Below are 16,839 nucleotides of genomic sequence, written 5' to 3'. Positions count from 1 at the left end.
GAGTTGGGTCACGATATCGCGATTCTAACTTTGGGGTGCACTCGACGAGTTAAAGGGTAACTCGACAAGTTAGGTCAACTCGGAGCGTTGACTTTGACTTTGACCAGGATTGACTTTTAAGGGTTTGAAGGGTTGAGTTGTATCTAAGGAGTTGTTTATGATTAGGGAGGTGGTAGAGCTGATACTCAGAGTTTGAACCTACTCGGCTACAGTTGGCATTTTAGGTGAGTCTCCTCACTATACCAATGGGCCAAAGGCACGAAGGCCAGCCCATTACGTGTTATGTGGTATACTAGTTGATTGTATGGTACGTGATATGCTAGTTGTCTTGTGATACTTGCATGGAAGACCCAGGGGAGCTCGTGGCACTAAGATGTCAGACCATGTGGGGGTGCCCATGGCATTCCAGGTAAAGACCATGGGGGTGCCCTTGACACTTGGTTGTCAGACCATGTGAAGGTGCCCATGGCATTCCAGGTAAAGACCATAGGGGTGCTCTTGACACTTGGTTGTCAGACCATATGGGGGTGCCCATGGCATTTTAGGTAAAGACCATAGGGGTGCCCATGACACTTGGTTATAAGACCATGTGGGGGTGCCCATGGCATTCCAAGTAAGACCATGGGGGTGCCCATGACACATAGGTGTAAGACCATGGGGGAGCTCACGACATCCGTATATGTTTATATGCATGTCTTGTATGGTTGATATGGCTATATGATTATGTGGGGTATGTTATGGAGAACTCACAAAGAGTTAGCTTACAATTTTTTTCGTTGTTTCAGGTACTTCAAGATCTAAGGGCAAGAGCCTGATGTGATGGCGCGGCATGCACTCTCTGGCGTTTTAGGGATATATACAGTAAAGTCCCAATATTTTCATCGATTTGACAAGAAAGTCCTCAACTTTATTTTTTTGACAGTAAAGTCCAAATTACCGACAGTTTTTGACACTTTTACCCTTTTTTCCCGGTTAGCCGATAATTAGGACATTTTTGTCAACAAAATAAAGTTTAGGACTTTCTTGTCAAATCATCAATTAGGACTTTACTGTCAAAAAAATAAAGTTTTGGACTTTTTTGTCAAATCGTTGAAAATATTGGGACTTTAGTGTATATATATTATTTTTTTGGATAGAAATTTAATGGTATGATACTATTTAAGCATAAGAGTTATTGAAACCTTCACTAATCTGCTAGATCCTATTGAAATCGTTACGTTTGCTTCTTGTTAAATCGTTTTTTTAATCTCAATAAACCGAAATTGAAAAAAATTGAGATAATCAAGAAAGAAAGAAAGAAAGAACCAGAGTTGTGTTAGCTTTTTGCAGCCCCAAAAATGGAGAAATAAGAAACCGAAAAAAAACGAAATTGCCCTTCTTTCCCTACTCCACATTCACACCCTTTTGACTAGGCATGTGTTGTTTGTGTTTGTATAAAGCCATGACAATTTCGTTTTTTTAGGTTTCTAATTTCTCCATTTTTTAGACTGCAAAAAGCCAACACAACCCTGATTCTTTCTTTCTTTCTTGATTATCTCAATTTTTTTCAATGTCAGTTTGTTGAGATTAAAAAAACAATTTAACAAGAAGCAAACGTCAACGATTTCAATAGGATCTAGCTGATTAGAAAAGGTTTCAATAACTATTATGCTTAAAGAGTATCATACCATTAAATTTCTAACCAAAAAAATTGTATATACACTAAAGTCCCAATATTTTCAAGGATTTGACAAAAAAAGTCCTAAACTTTATTTTTTTTACAGTAAAGTCATAATTGACGATTTGACAAGAAAGTCCTAATTACTGGCTAACCGGGAAAAAAATGTAAAAGTGTCAAAAACTGTCGGTAATTTGGACTTTACTATCAAAAAAATAAAGTTTAGGACTTTCTTGTCAAATTGATGAAAATATTGGGACTTTACTGTATATATATTCTTTTTTTCTTATTCATCTTAAAATTCATATCATATGTTGACATGTGTCATATTTAATGAAATTAATAATATTTTAGTTCAATTGTCACCTTTTAATATGGGTATAAAGATACGTAGTAAGAAAATATAGAGGGATATTTGATTTCTATTTTCAATAATTTGGCACGTCACATAGCTTTTTGCCGATTAGAAATTTATAATTTCAAGGGTCTTATAAGTATAAGTAAGCAAGATTTACGGAAACAAATTATACTTTTTTATTTTAAGTTTTTTCATAAAAAAATCGAAGGAAAAATAACTTTTTTTTTCATAGATTGAATACTTTTACCAAGCTTACCCAAAACAATCTTTTATTAAATAAATATTATTTGTGACCCCTTTAGTCTATTAACTAGGAAAGAGGCCCGTGCGTTGCACGGGTCTGATGATTTGTGTTGATTCGTTGTTGTCTCTTTGTTTGGTGGGTCAGGTATATCATGCCCTTTGACACATAACCATATCAGTCAGTTACTTTGTAATGATAGTTTGCTTATGAAGGGTACATGTTATTTAGAGACGGTTAAATCAAGGTACTTATTTCACTAATTTCAAACATATATGATATATATGGTGATTCCGAAATTGCTGGTCTTTCTGAGTTTCCATCTTATTGAAATAAGGGAGTGAACTTACTAAAGTGAACCTTAATGGCTACTTTCCTATGTTGACTTCGGTGTCTGAGCTAATGCACATTCTGGTTTTCTTAAGCTTGAAAGGGATCGCAACATGCTATCTGAGGAACTTATAGAAGGCTTTCACTACTATACATGTATCAATTGTGATATGCGAAACCCAAGAAACAAATTTTAATTAAAAAAATTTAGAAAAATGACAATTTTATTGGTTGTTAAAGTAAGGATGAGCATGAGAAGCTTAAAATCTATGTGAATTTTTTGCATTTTCTTGGTATTGACAGGTTCTAAATCATTTTTCTTGAAGATGCAATGTTACAACAATTTTATAGTTAAGGATAAAAAAAAGTATAGCATGTTTTGCATGTTTCAACCTGGATAAGGTTGTTATCTATGAAAAAATGTTAGTATGTTGCTAAAACGGGTAAATAAATTGCATAGCTTATATTGGGGAGAAAAAATAAAGTACGTTACTAATTCCACCAATTAGAGTTTATTGTTATTTGAAGAGAAGTTTTCCATACCAATCGTATTGAAGTTGAGATCAATTAAAGAAGATACTACACAACCTCCAATCCAGAGTGTTGATCTCTCATGGAAGTACAATCACACCCGTCTTCTCACATATGCTACTTCTAACTGGTGTATCCACCAACCCATGCTTTCTTGCAGAAATAAACCTGCATCACTCATCACATCAATATTGAATGTATTTTGTGTGATCTGAGTCTAACCATGTCACGTCCAAAGTTTAGTATTTAGTAGTATCATCATCGTCACCCTACTTCAAGACCACCTGGAATTGCAGCATCCATCAGCCCTGCTCCAACCGCTGAGCATAAAGAACATCCCAAGAGCTTTGCAGTCTAATTCAACAACATTAAAACACAAATAATATGTTTTTTAAATAGAAACACAATACAAAACAAAAATATAAATGTGGAAACACCCGAATCACCTATGTTTCCAATTCATGTGTTAGGATATAATGTGCATGTCCTACCTGGCCCCATCTTTCCATAACTTATTCTTCACTTACATTCATACATACATAACCTAACCACCTTATCAACTGCTAAAAAATCATACATTAATAATTCTCTCTTTAAATATTGAACAAAAGTTCCAATACTTTTACTTCAATTGGTAAATCAACCAAAAAAAGAAGCAAACCATGACTGTTGGTTTACTCACTAAAGAATGACTTCCTATGTTTTATCCTTAATTCCTTCCTACAAAAAAACGACAAAGATAGGGGTTAAAACAAAACAATCATGAGAGAATATAAATTCAAAATTAAAAATTGTAAAATAATGCAAGGAGTTTAGTATTTTAAATTTTGAAATGACTAAGAGAACATGCTCTTAAACAGATACAAGGAATTCAGGATATTGAGGATGTATATATTCATAAGAAAGTTGGTTGTGAGTGATAAGTAAGGTAATGTGTTAGATGTCAATCATAAGCTTTCTAATACCTTCATTATGGTCCTTTGACGCCCTTCTTTTTTATGACTTGATAAGTAACATATTTGTGAATTATAGATCTTGATTTGTCAACATACTCTAAATTCAATGTCATTTAGTGACAGGAGAACAAAACTCGGCTAACTCGTCAAAAACAGGTAAACTGACATGAAAATCCAAAATTGGGGTAGTTCGATCTCTTCCACTTTTAGAAGTGATAAGACCCAAATGTTGAGCTTGTTATAAAAGTTGAGCAATGACAATTAGGTCACCAAGAAGGAATAATAAGATGAACATGTAATAGTAAATTAAATCATCAAGAAAGGTCAACTTATCGTCGTTTAAAGCTGATGTGGAGTATATAGCCAAATGTATGGCACTGCTCCATGGGAGCTACAATGACTGTGTAAGCTATGGACTCTAAACATTGAATGAAGTTTTATGGGGGTATGTACAATGATGAGGATGAGAAAGGCATTTACGTCTTTTTTCGCAGATGAGAGATTGAGAGCGAGCCTGTGTCCTACCTTGTTCCATCTTTTTGCATGGGACAAAAGATTGCAACTTTTGTCACACTGCCATTAGTCTGATTTTTAATCTCGATCCAAAGCATGTCAAACGCAGTATAACTTGTTATGATAAAATGCTTACTTGACGGTTAGGAAAAGCCTGAGACAGCACACACACAGCTTCATCATCCTATTTTGGGTCTCCAAATTGGGGTGCAATTATTCCACCATTCACAATATAAAAATTAACATATGAAGCAACAAGCCTTGTTCCAGGAAATCTTGGTTTCGCTTCTCCCACCTTTTTTGTAGCTAACATAATACAAACAATAAATATTTTTTTTAAATGAGAGAACACTATGGAATATGGATGTATATGCTTACTTGAATAAATCTGGAAGCTTCTTCATCTATCATATAAAGAATAGACCCTGGTATATGGAGTTTAATAATTTCAAAATTTCTACCATTTACATCTATAGAATTTGAGAGAACAATAAAAGCCTCTACAGCTCACTCATAATGAGGATCTTATTCCTCATCTGTCCAGGACAATAACACACCACACCAGGCTTCACAAGTAGCACATATTGTTTATGTATCCATTTGTATCATCATCACCTATATAAAAATAATAATAGAATTGAAAAAAACATACATTGTTATTTCTTGCATTTAACATTTTTTGAAAATGTACCAAATAGTCCCCGGGGCAACCAAATAATCTTATTGACCCCTAGATAGGCTTTAAGTTCATCTTTATTTGTTGTTTGGTCAGATGTGGAGTTATGGGCTCCTGTTTTTGTTTAATAAGCATTCTTTTGTAGTAAGGCATGTCCCTTAATGAAAAAAAAACATTTCATGAGATATAAAATTAGTAAAAATCTATCTAATAATAAAATACAGAAACAACAATATAAAAGTTGTTACCTTTACCATCTACATGAATGCTTCCACATTCAAGAATTATGTATTGTGGAAACAGGGAATCCTCTCCATTGAAAGAATTTAACAGGAGAAAGCAAAACCAAAATTAATGGAAATCTTTTAAGAAAATTTTTAAGAGGATGCAAACTTGGGTGTTACTTTTTCTATACATGATGTAAATCTTTTGAAGTTTCAAAAATATGTATCAATAATATTTACAAGTCTAACATTTTGTGCAACAAGAAGATCATGACTCCAATCTAGGTTGCAACCATTATCAATACCTAAAATACACAAACAACCATTTACTATGTTATTATTATTTGATAAAATAATGTTAGGTCCAGTTAAGTGTTGCGTCTTTGGGCTTGTTAGCTAGTCCAGTTTTGTCTCCGGTATGGGCCTGTCCATTCGTGAGTACGTTGTAGGGTTTATTATATATAGATGCTTGCATGCATTCTTGAACGTAATGATTTTGATAGAAATTTTATAGCGTACACGTTCTTATTTTTTGTAACCCTAGAATCCTCTACAGCGGAAGTTCTTTATCGAGCTCTGCTGAGGATTGAGTTAATCAAATCATTCGACTCATTCAGATCCATACTTGTGTTTTTATCTCACTGTTTTTACTTTATTGATTTGCCTGTTATAAAGATCTAATCGTTCAAAGAGTTTTAAATACTCATCAATTGGTATCAGAGCAGGAGGCTGTGTAATTCATACACATCTCTTCTGTGAAAGAAGTGATTAGGGTTTTTCCGCATTAACTGATATTTATTGAGCCGTCACTCCATAATTGACGTATCTCAGTATTTATTCGTTTTGCCCTAATATTGGATATTACAAGTCTGATCTTCCAACAGGTTAAACGATCAAGCATGGACGATTCTCAATCTAATCCTATCAACATCTCTAACAGTATTGGATCAACGACGAAGATTCCTATTCTTTACACCCAGGATTACAAAGTTTGGGCTCATCATTTTGAAGACTATGTCATCGGATCTGAAGATAATGGGTATCTTATTTGGGAAGCCATTGTGTCTGGACCATTTGCTCACTCAAGAACATCCAGAATCATTAAAACTCAGAAAGAGTATAATGATCTGTTAAAAGATGTAAAAGACATTGCTCAAGACGAAAAGGAGAAGTTTCAGTGCAACATCAAAGCATTAAGACTGATCCAATTCGCTCTTCAATCTGACACGTTTAGGTTGGTGAGTTCTTGCAGTACCGCTAAAGAAATCTGGGATAGGCTGCGAGAGCTGTATTCCACAGATGAAGATTTAGAGCACTCTATTCAGACTTTGATTTTGTCTGAGTTTGGAGAATTTAAGCAAAATTCTGATCAGACCGTCACTCAGATGTTTGATCGCTTCAATCATCTTCTTAGCAAGATGATCAAACATGATATCGAAAGGAAGTTGATTGAACAGAAGGTCACCTTTTTGAATGGCTTAAGATCCGAATGGAGAGTTGTTGTGTCTACAGTTAAAGCTCACGAGTAGTTCAAGTCATATTCGTTGGCGAAACTGGTGGGAATTCTGAAATCCCAAGAAAAGATTGTGATGCAAGAGAAGAATGCGGTCTCAAACTTGGGGTCCTTGGCTCTCCTGTCCAAAAGCAAGAATGTAGTAGAAGATGAAGATCTGAACCTAGAGGACTACGATCTTACTTCAGAAGATTATGCAATGATGGTTTCCAATCCAAAAAGGTTTATCAAGAAGAGGTTTCCTACCAATAAGAACCGAAATTGGCAGGGAAGCTACAGCTCAGAAAAAGTAAGGGAGGAGCCGGAGACTGAGGAACCAAAGAAAGAGGCGAAGGTTGAAGGAGATTCTGGTGTTAGCTGCTACTACTGTGGAGGAAAGAATCATTATGCCAAAGATTGTATTCTGAAGAAAATGGCAGAGAAAGATGAGGAGAAAGATGAAGAGGCTGTCTTGATGAAAAAGCTGGAAGAGATCAAGAGAAAGAAAGATGCTACTAACCCTTCTATGAATGCTCTTATTGTACAGGGTTCGGCAGAGGATGACGAGTTCGGTGGCGTGCAGGTGTGGTCAACCGACTCAGAAGATGATGAGGTGAGAAAGCCTTCGCATGGAAAAGCGTATGTGGCAAGAGGTGGTGAAAGCAGCGAAAAGTGTTTGATGGTGACTGACGTATCTCACATGAGGGGATACAACACAGATGGTGGAAATGAGGACACAAAGGAGCGAGAGGACTTATGCTTCACAACAAAACCTCTGAGTGTACAGATCAATGAACTTGATGAATTGATCAACAAGGTACAATCTCTTTTTATCTCGTTCAAAGTTCCACAGAAATCATCTGAAAAGGAATTAAATAACTTAAATTCAAGAATCTCAAATCTGGATAGTTGTTTAACTCAAACACGGGTCACCAATTCTAACCTAACTGACCAAATAAGCAGGGTGTCATCCAAGAGTGAGGAGCGAAGGATGTGGATTGAGCAGAAGGAGTCGGAGCTGATTAAGTCTAAAGATGAAAACATTTATTTACAAAGAGACAATTTGAAACTTTTAAAACAAAGAAATGTTTTTTGTTTGATTGCTAAAAGACTTTATGCTAACATTACTCAACTGCATCTGAATTGTGAAATAGGGCAGAAAATACATCGCATGATTTTACCCTTCCTTGAGTTTAAGGAGGATGAAATCGATGTTGAAGCATACAACTGTGAAAGTGTTGTATCGTCTGATGATGTGAATCCCACTTACATGTACGGTCTAGACAAAATAGAATCTTTTATAAAGTCCAAAGACCATAAGGACATGCTGAAAAATCTTTTGGATGAAAATGATAAGCTGAAACTAAGGACCGAAACCATACAAAAATTCGACTCATTAAGTGCCAATTTAAGTTCAGAAAATAAAATTGATGTTGAAAACGCATATGAACTTAATGAGGACGATGATATGAGTGAAATTTTGTAGAGGATGTAGTCGACTGTTCTGAGTTTGTCAAGAGCGAACCCGAAAACCACAAAAATCTGATTTCTGAAAATTCTGTGGAGTTCGCTCGTTTGTCCCAAAATAAGTCCCCGATTCTTGAAGAAAAGGTTGTTGTGTACCAAAAGGTGAGAACAACACCAAATCAGGTGTATAAAGTCACAGGAGTAACCGAACATCAAACAACCGAACTCACTGCCATTGTGAACAAAGATAACGCAGATGGTTGTGATGAGTTCTTCTGGTCTGCTCCTATAGATAATGTCGACGAAACAGTTGGTTTGTCAGAGCGAACGTCCTGGAAAACAAAAGGAAGATATGTACCAAAGTCGCTGAACAAGCCTGACAACTTTGACGTGCCAAGCACAAGTTGTTCAAAAGAAATACCTATAGAAAAAGTCACCTCCACAAGCGAAACCTCATCTACGAAGAGCGAACCGGCTGTCAAGAAGTTAAAGCAAAAGGCTAACATCCACAGACAGCTGAAACAGGTGAAAAATCAAAAGCAGCAAAGAAACCTAAGATACAAAAAGAATCTCTCTGAGCAAAAGCAGTTTTGGCGCTCTCAAAACACACATTTCTCTTATCATGATAGAAATCCAAAGTCATAAGAAAAGGCTTTCGGGCCACATGAGGAACAGAACCGAAAGGAAAGGTTCGGTTCAAAAAGCAACAGCAACCGAAAGGAAAGGTTCGGTTCAGAAAGCAACAACAACCTAAAGGAAAGGTTCGGTTCAGAAAGGAACAGCGACCGAAAGGACAGATTTGGTCCCGAAAGCAACAGCTACCGAACGTCCAGGTTCGGTCCCTCCAATGACCATAAACAAAAGGGTCATTTCGAACCACAAGTCAGAAGAAATTCCCATTCTAATTCTTCTCATTCTCAATTCTCTTCTAAACCCAATTCTGTTCCTGCACAAAATCCAAATTCTTCAACGAACTTGAAAGGAAAATCGAAGATTTCCTCAGTCCAGGAAAACCGAAAGCAGACTAATGCCCAACTACCAAAATCTGAAACCAAATCGTCTGTAACTAACCCTAACAAAATCAAAGTTTTCACTAATAAGAAAAAAGATGAAACAACATTAATAAAAAGAACATATCTTGTTGATGTTTCTCTTACTATTTATGTTCCTGTGAAAGGCTCACATGGACCCAAGAAACTTTGGGTTCCTAAATCTGCTTAATTTTTGCAGGTTATTAGTGACGAGCAGTTCGATGAAGAACGGTACATTGACAGTGGCTGCTCACGTCACATGACATGGAGGAAGGAAGAGCTAAGGGAGTTTCGATCTCTTCAAAATGGTGGGAATGTCAAGTTCGGCAACAATTCTTATGGAATGATAAAGGGTTATGGGATGATAACTAGTGGAGACTTCACAATTAGAAAGGTGGCATACGTTGAAGGGCTACAACATAATCTCATCAGTGTATCTCAACTGGTAGGAGGTACCGGTCTCAAGGTTTCATTCGACGATGAAGGTTCAGAAATCATAGAGAAGAAATCAAAAAGGGTGATTCTCAAATCACAACGCAAAGGCGAAATGTTTCCTCTCAATCTAAAACCAATCAAAGGAAATCCAGCTATATGTCTTTTATCCAAAGCTCACTCTGACGAAAGTTGGTTGTGGCACCGAAGGCTCTCACATCTCAACTTCAAAGACATCAACAAGCTTGTCACAGGAGGTCATGTTAGGGGTTTCCCATTGCTCAAGTTTGATTAAGAACATTTGTGTGCTGCGTGTGAAATGGGGAAGAAAAGTCGTCAAAGTCACCCATCCATTATAAACACAAAAGTTGTTGAACCACTTGAATTGCTTCACATTGACTTGTGTGGTCCATCATCAATCGAAAGCATTCGCGGTAGCAAGTATATTCTTGTTATTGTTGATGATTTCTCACGTTTTACATGGGTGTTCTTTCTGAAGCACAAATCTGAGGATACTCCTAAGATAAAGATGTTCATCAAGCAGGTTGAAGTGCAACTGAGAAAAGTCGTTCGCAACATCAGGAGCGACAATGGACTGGAGTTCAAGAACAAAGAATTTGAAGACTTTTTGGCAGAAAAAGGAACCAGTCACAACTTCTCAGCCCCTACACGCCTCAACAGAACGGAATTGTCGAAAGATGAAACCGATCCTTGTGTGAGGCGGCCCGAACGATGCTAAGTTTTGCTTCTCTTCCTTTATATTTCTAGGCTGATGCTATTGATGCGGCTTGTTTTACGCAGAACCGGTCTTATCTCAACAAGCGCTTCTCTCTTACTCCTTATGAGATCATCAATAACAGGAAACCGGACGTAAAATTCTTCCATGTGTTCGGCTCACGATGTTTCATCTTCAACTCCAAAGAACACCGTAACAAGTTTGACGTTAAAGCTGATGAAGGAATTTTTCTAGGATATTCTCTTACTTCAAAAGCTTATCGGGTCTTAAATAAGCGCTCTAGGAAGATCGAAGAAACATATTACGTGACTTGCGATGATAACTACGTCAAGAAGCTAAAGGCTACTGAAGAAGCAATTGGAGAGATTTTCTCTCAAACAGGTCAAGTCACGGCCTCAATTGTTAATCTATTCAATCAATTTATGGAATTATTCGATGAACCTGAGAAAGCTACTCTGTCGGAAGCCAAGGCAGCAGACAACAAAGTCGACCATCTGAAGCAAATTGTCGAAGATGCCGCCAAACGAATGGGTGAAGGAGGACAAGCTCCAAACGAACCTCCTCCACAAGGTGCTTCAGTTGAGGGGGACAATCCACTTTCTTTAAAACAACCGAGCTCACAATTTGAGGGGGAGAATTCTATTCCTGCTACACCTGAAAGACCTATAGCACCCGAAAGCTCAACAACACCTGAAAGCTCAACTGTACCATTAAGTCCAGCTACACCTGAAAGCTCATCAGTCGAGGGGGAGAACTCCGACATGTTTTTCGATGACGATAGACAATCTGAATTGGAAGAAATGGTAAACGCTGAATTGGATCCATCCTATGATCCAAATTACCCCCTCTTGTTAAATGGACCAGAGATCATCCTGTATCTCAGATAGTGGGTAATATCTCTCAAAAGGTCCTCACCTGATCTCAACTAAAGGCAAACCAAACATCTCTATTCTCCAAAGTAGAGTTCTGCATGTATAATTATTTCGTATCAAAAGTTGAACCGAAGACAGTAAATACTGCTCTTGATCATTCCGACTGGGTTCAAGCTATGCAAGATGAACTCAACGAGTTCGAAAGAAACAAGGTATGGCGCCTCATTCCAACTCCTAAAGATGCCTCAATTGTTGGTCTCAAATGGGTATTCAGAAATAAAATGGACAAGGAAGACAATGTGATTCGAAACAAAGCTCATCTCGTGGTGAAAGCATACTGCCAGGAAGAAGGAATTGATTATGAGGAAACTTTTGCTCCGGTAGCAAGGCTGGAATTTGTTCGAATATTTCTGGCCTATGCTGCACACAAGAACTTCGAGGTCTACCAAATGGACGTGAAATGCGCCTTTCTGAATGGAGAACTTGAAGAAACGGTTTACATGGAGCAACCTCCTGGTTTTGTCAATGAAAAGTACCCAAATCACTATTATATTCTGGACAAGGCAGTTTACGGTCTGAAACAAGCACCTAGGGTATGGTATGAAACGCTAACCAAGTTCTTAAAGATGTCAAAATTCAAACAAGGTTCAGTTGACCCAACCTTCTTTCGTAAGAAGGAAGGTAACCACCTTATGGTTGTTCAAATCTATGTCAATGATATCATCTTTGGCTCAACGAATCCTAGCTTAACAGCTGAATTCAGAAAGTTGATGGAGACTAAATTTGAAATGAGCTCAATGGGTCCGATTAACTTTTTCCTTGGTTTAAATATTAGACAGGGACCCGAAGGCATCTTTATCAACCAGGAAGCATACACCAAGACTCTTCTTGCTAAATTCGGCATGATGGGAGACTCAAAGGTCAAAGTTCCAATGGCGTTCGGCACCAAGCTCACACCATCCTTGGAAAAACCTGCAGTCGATATTACGCTATACCGCCAAATGATTGGGTCTTTAATGTACCTCACTGCTAGCATGCCTGATATAATGTTTTCTGTGTGTTACTGTGCTAGGTTTCAGGCGAATCCTCGTGAACCACATATGCTTGCAGTGAAAAACATACTCCGGTATCTGAAACGAACCACCTCCCTCGGTCTATGGTATCCATCAAACTCAGGTTTCTTCGTTCAAGCCTACTCAGATGCAGACCATGGAGGATTTGGTTTAGACAGGAAAAGCACCACTGGAGGCTGCCAATTCCTAGACGGGAAATTGGTTAACTGGAAATCAAAGAAACAGACATGTGTTTCTCTGTCTACCGCCGAAGCAGAGTACATCGCAGCAGCCTCCTGTACATCTCAAGTGATTTGGATCCAGAGCCAGCTCCGGGACTATGGACTCAATATGAAAAAGATCCCACTATATTGCGATTCAGAAAGTGCAATTAGGATCTGTCATAACCCAGTGCAACATTCCAAGACAAAGCATATAGCACTGAGGTATCACTTTATTAAGGATCATGTGGAAGATGGGAACGTCGAAATTCACTTTGTTCCAACCACTGATCAACTGGCTGACATCTTCACCAAATCTCTTCCTGAAGCGAGTTTCAATAAAATTCTACAAGGGCTTGGAATGACGGAATCAGAGTCAGTACCAAAAACTACCTCTCAAAACTAAAAGTTGGAAGCGAAATGAAGCGAACGTTCGGGTTCGGTTCACATGTGTGCCGAAATGAACTGAACGCTCGGGTTCGGTCCTATTCTCTTATATTCTCCTATCACTCAAAGGTAGTTTCTTTGGTTGTAAACCTTTTGTATTATTTTCTCAAATTCTTCTCTCTTATTTTTAAAGTTCTTTTCTTTTTCAAACTTATTTTTTTTTGCAACCAAAATAGACCGAACGCTCGGGTTCGGTTCCAAAATTTTTTTGTGTGTCTCATTTTTTTATTATTATTTTAAATCAAAATTTCCAAAATCTTTTTATTCTTTTAAATCAAAAACTCCAAAAACATTTTTTTTATTTTTATTAGTTCGATAATTTTTTGTTTTTTTGTTTTGTGTCTTATATTTTTGTGTGGATATTTGTGGGGAAATTCTTTCATTAAGTTAAGTGTCCCTAGAAGCATGTTGTTGTATGTGTCCAAAGCCTCACCTGATTTTGAATAATAGTCTTACTGACTTGGTACATACAAACCTTGTCTTCCCAATTAGGCTTTCATATTTATTCTAATCATGAGCTACCTAACTCTCTTCTCACATGAGATAAGAGTTTTCTGCTTGGTCCTTATTTTCACAGCAGAGGTACTTTGGTTTTTCTTTACACCATCTACACTACTTTTCTCCATCTAATTCGCTTCATAACCGAAACCCTTGAGACTCTCAGAAATTACCACTGAGGTTTATGGTTACACAATTTCTGTGTTTATGATCTTAGCTTCGTGTCACTACGTACTAAGTGAAACCCACAATTCAAAACCTACTATGCATTGACGGTGAACAATCAATTTTGCTCTAGCTTTCACTAACGAATTGGAGGACTTATCAATGAGGATGGAAAGTAAAATCTCTAATTTTCTTTTGTGTGATTCCTATGAAATTGTTAAATCCCATAACAGTTCTTCCCTTGGAATCCAGTTTTAAATTTTTTTTGAGATTTTACATAAACTATTTTACATTACCACTTAAATTATTTCAAACCTACTTGTTCAATAGACTACATTGGTCTCACAAGTATTTCGTTCGATTACTGTCTTATATCAAGATCAGGAATTCTGAACTGAAGCGAAAGCCACCCAAATTAGTCTGATTAAAAGAAGCCTTTCAACACTTCTCAATAAGTGTCTGATCGTTATTCAATGGGAAACCACACAAACATTTTACAGTCTCTCTTGACTTTGAAGGAAGAGATTCATGCCCGGGATCCATTGTTTCGTGTCTTTATGGACATCACAAATTCCCTTATATGTGTTGCTTTATTTTCTTTTCTTTTACACACTAAGCACGAAAATCTTTTTGATTTTCCACAATCCTGGTTTCATTAGTTACAAGGCATATTTTTTAAATGGGATTTGAAGTCATAAAAGAGTTGTGGCTCACATTGATCCACGTGGTCAATTTTGCTTTAAGATGACGTTTAATCTAAAAGGATAAGATGCTGACTCAGGCGGGAGTCCAATCGATTTGATTTTCAAACGGCGCTTGAAGGCTAGGCGTGCGAAGTGGAACTGTTTCGTTTAAAAACGGTGCCTCCTACTTCTACAACAACCAAAACAACCGAACCTCCTCCAACAGGCCAAGCCTCAGGTTCGGGTGTCAAAGACAAGGGCAAGAAAATTGCTGAAGAGAGTGATGAAGATAAAGAGACCATTGCCGATCTTTTGAAAAAGCAAGGCCGAGACAAGGACGCTGACATTAGCGCTCGGGTTGCTAGAGAGGCTGAAGAAGCTGAAAGAAAACAGAAAGAAGCTCACGACCTTCTTGAGAGTAGGAAAACCCTTTTTCCTCCTTGGACTCTTGAGAAGTTGCTGAAAGAAGCAATCGAAACACCAAGCATCTTGTGGCTCGAACCAATGATCTCTCTAGATCGCGTTAATTCTGTCGATTCTCAGTTCGACATGCCACTGACCCGAAAGGCGTTTGTCTTCCATGCCTTTGACAACATTGCCAAGTTCCCTCATCCTCATCCAAAGGTTGACCAGGAGTTGGTCGAATTCTATCTGAGGGTTGCTCAACCACAGTATCAAACATGGAGCGCTTAGAAGATAGTCAATGTTCGGGTCCTCAAGCCGTATCGGGAAGGAAACTTCACCAACGTTCGGTTTAAGGTGCTGAGAGGATCTGCCAAGACCGAACATGCCATTTCGCTTGCTGATCTTCCCAACTTGAATCCACACGACTGGATAATTTTGCACAACATCCTTCTTACAAATGAAGCAGAATATGGTCCGATCATTGACCACTTCAAGAGGATGTTTGTTTGTTACATCATGGAAGTCGCCAAGATGGATCAGGAGATAGCGAGTGTCTTCAAGAAAAAACCTACTATTTCTCCTATTGGCTCAGCAAGTGATCTCAACATGATGCAGATGGGGAAGATAGACCCGAAGAGAAACTCTGTTATGTTTACCAGAAACGAAGGCCAAAAATGCCTATTCACTTTGGTAGACAAACATATCTACACCACTGCATGTCTGGAACATGTCTTAGGGATTATTCATCGTTGCAAGCAGAACTCAGCTGATGACAAGAAGTACTTTGATGATATGATCCAGTGGTACATCCGCTTCAGATAGACAATCCTCGCTATTATCCCTCGTTTGTTTGATACCACCAAGAAGGTTCCGGCAGCTAGACCCAGCAAGAAGAAGCGATAGTCTCGCTCCAAATTGACGCAAAAGGGGGAGATTGTTAGGTCCAGTTAAGTGTTGCGTCTTTGGGCTCGTTAGCTAGTCCAGTTTTGTCTCCGGTATGGGCCTGTCCATCCGTGAGTACGTTGTAGGGTTTATTATATATAGATGCTTGCATGCATTCTTGAACGTAATGATTTTGATAGAGATTTTCTAGCGTACACGTTCTTATCTTTTGTAACCCTAGAATCCTCTACAGCGGAAGTTCTTTATCGAGCTCTGCTGAGGATTGAGTTAATCGAATCATTCGACTCATTCAGATCCATACTTGTGTTTTTATCTCACTGTTTTTACTTTATTGATTTGCCTGTTATAAAGATCTAATCGATCAAAGAGTTTTAAATACTCATCGAATAAAATATGTAAAACTATTAAAATACAAAGCTTACCTCCCCAACTATTGAAGTTCCAATAAATACCAGGAATATTATGTCATGAACTTGATTTCCCCTCAATTACAACAAACTATAGAGTAAAAGAAAAGGATTATTTAATAAGAAATTAAAAAGTAGTACAGAGAATTGATCGAATGAAAGGTGAAATGGAAGAAGAACTTAACAATTGGACCATTGTCACGAAACCAAGAATCATTCATACTCATCTCAACAACAAACAATTGGTGTGCAACATGAATCCATATTTCAAATAAGCAAAAAACATAGGCAATTTAGGACTTTCGAATTTATCTTTAAAAGTTTACCTCATTGAAATTTAGGATTTGTGTATTAGATCATTGTGGTGATGGTGGTTGGCAGTCTTCTTCCCCAAATCGACTTCAAATTATGAGCTGATTTTTCTTATCCCTGTCCAATCAATTCTGGTGTAATGGAATATACACTGGTAGAATGTGTAAAGATTAGAATTAGAGACAACCAAGAGGATGCTTTTTATCGGAATCAAAACTGGAGAAGAACCT

The 16,839-nt window shown here is 37.6% G+C and overlaps 1 pseudogene; it reads right to left on the bottom strand.

Moving 5' to 3' along the window:
- Nucleotides 1-3,197: 3,197 nt before the first annotated feature.
- LOC145095755 (agmatine deiminase-like) lies at nucleotides 3,198-16,569 on the bottom strand (annotated as a pseudogene).
- Between the last annotated feature and the right edge of the window lie 270 nt (nucleotides 16,570-16,839).

The sequence above is a fragment of the Lactuca serriola genome, chromosome 3, assembly GCF_051521515.1.
Source record: "Lactuca serriola cultivar US96UC23 chromosome 3, Lser_US96UC23_V15, whole genome shotgun sequence".
NCBI classification, from domain to species: domain Eukaryota; kingdom Viridiplantae; phylum Streptophyta; class Magnoliopsida; order Asterales; family Asteraceae; genus Lactuca; species Lactuca serriola.
The sequence above is the reverse complement of the archived record's forward strand: the minus strand, read 5'-3'. Positions and strand labels throughout refer to the sequence as shown.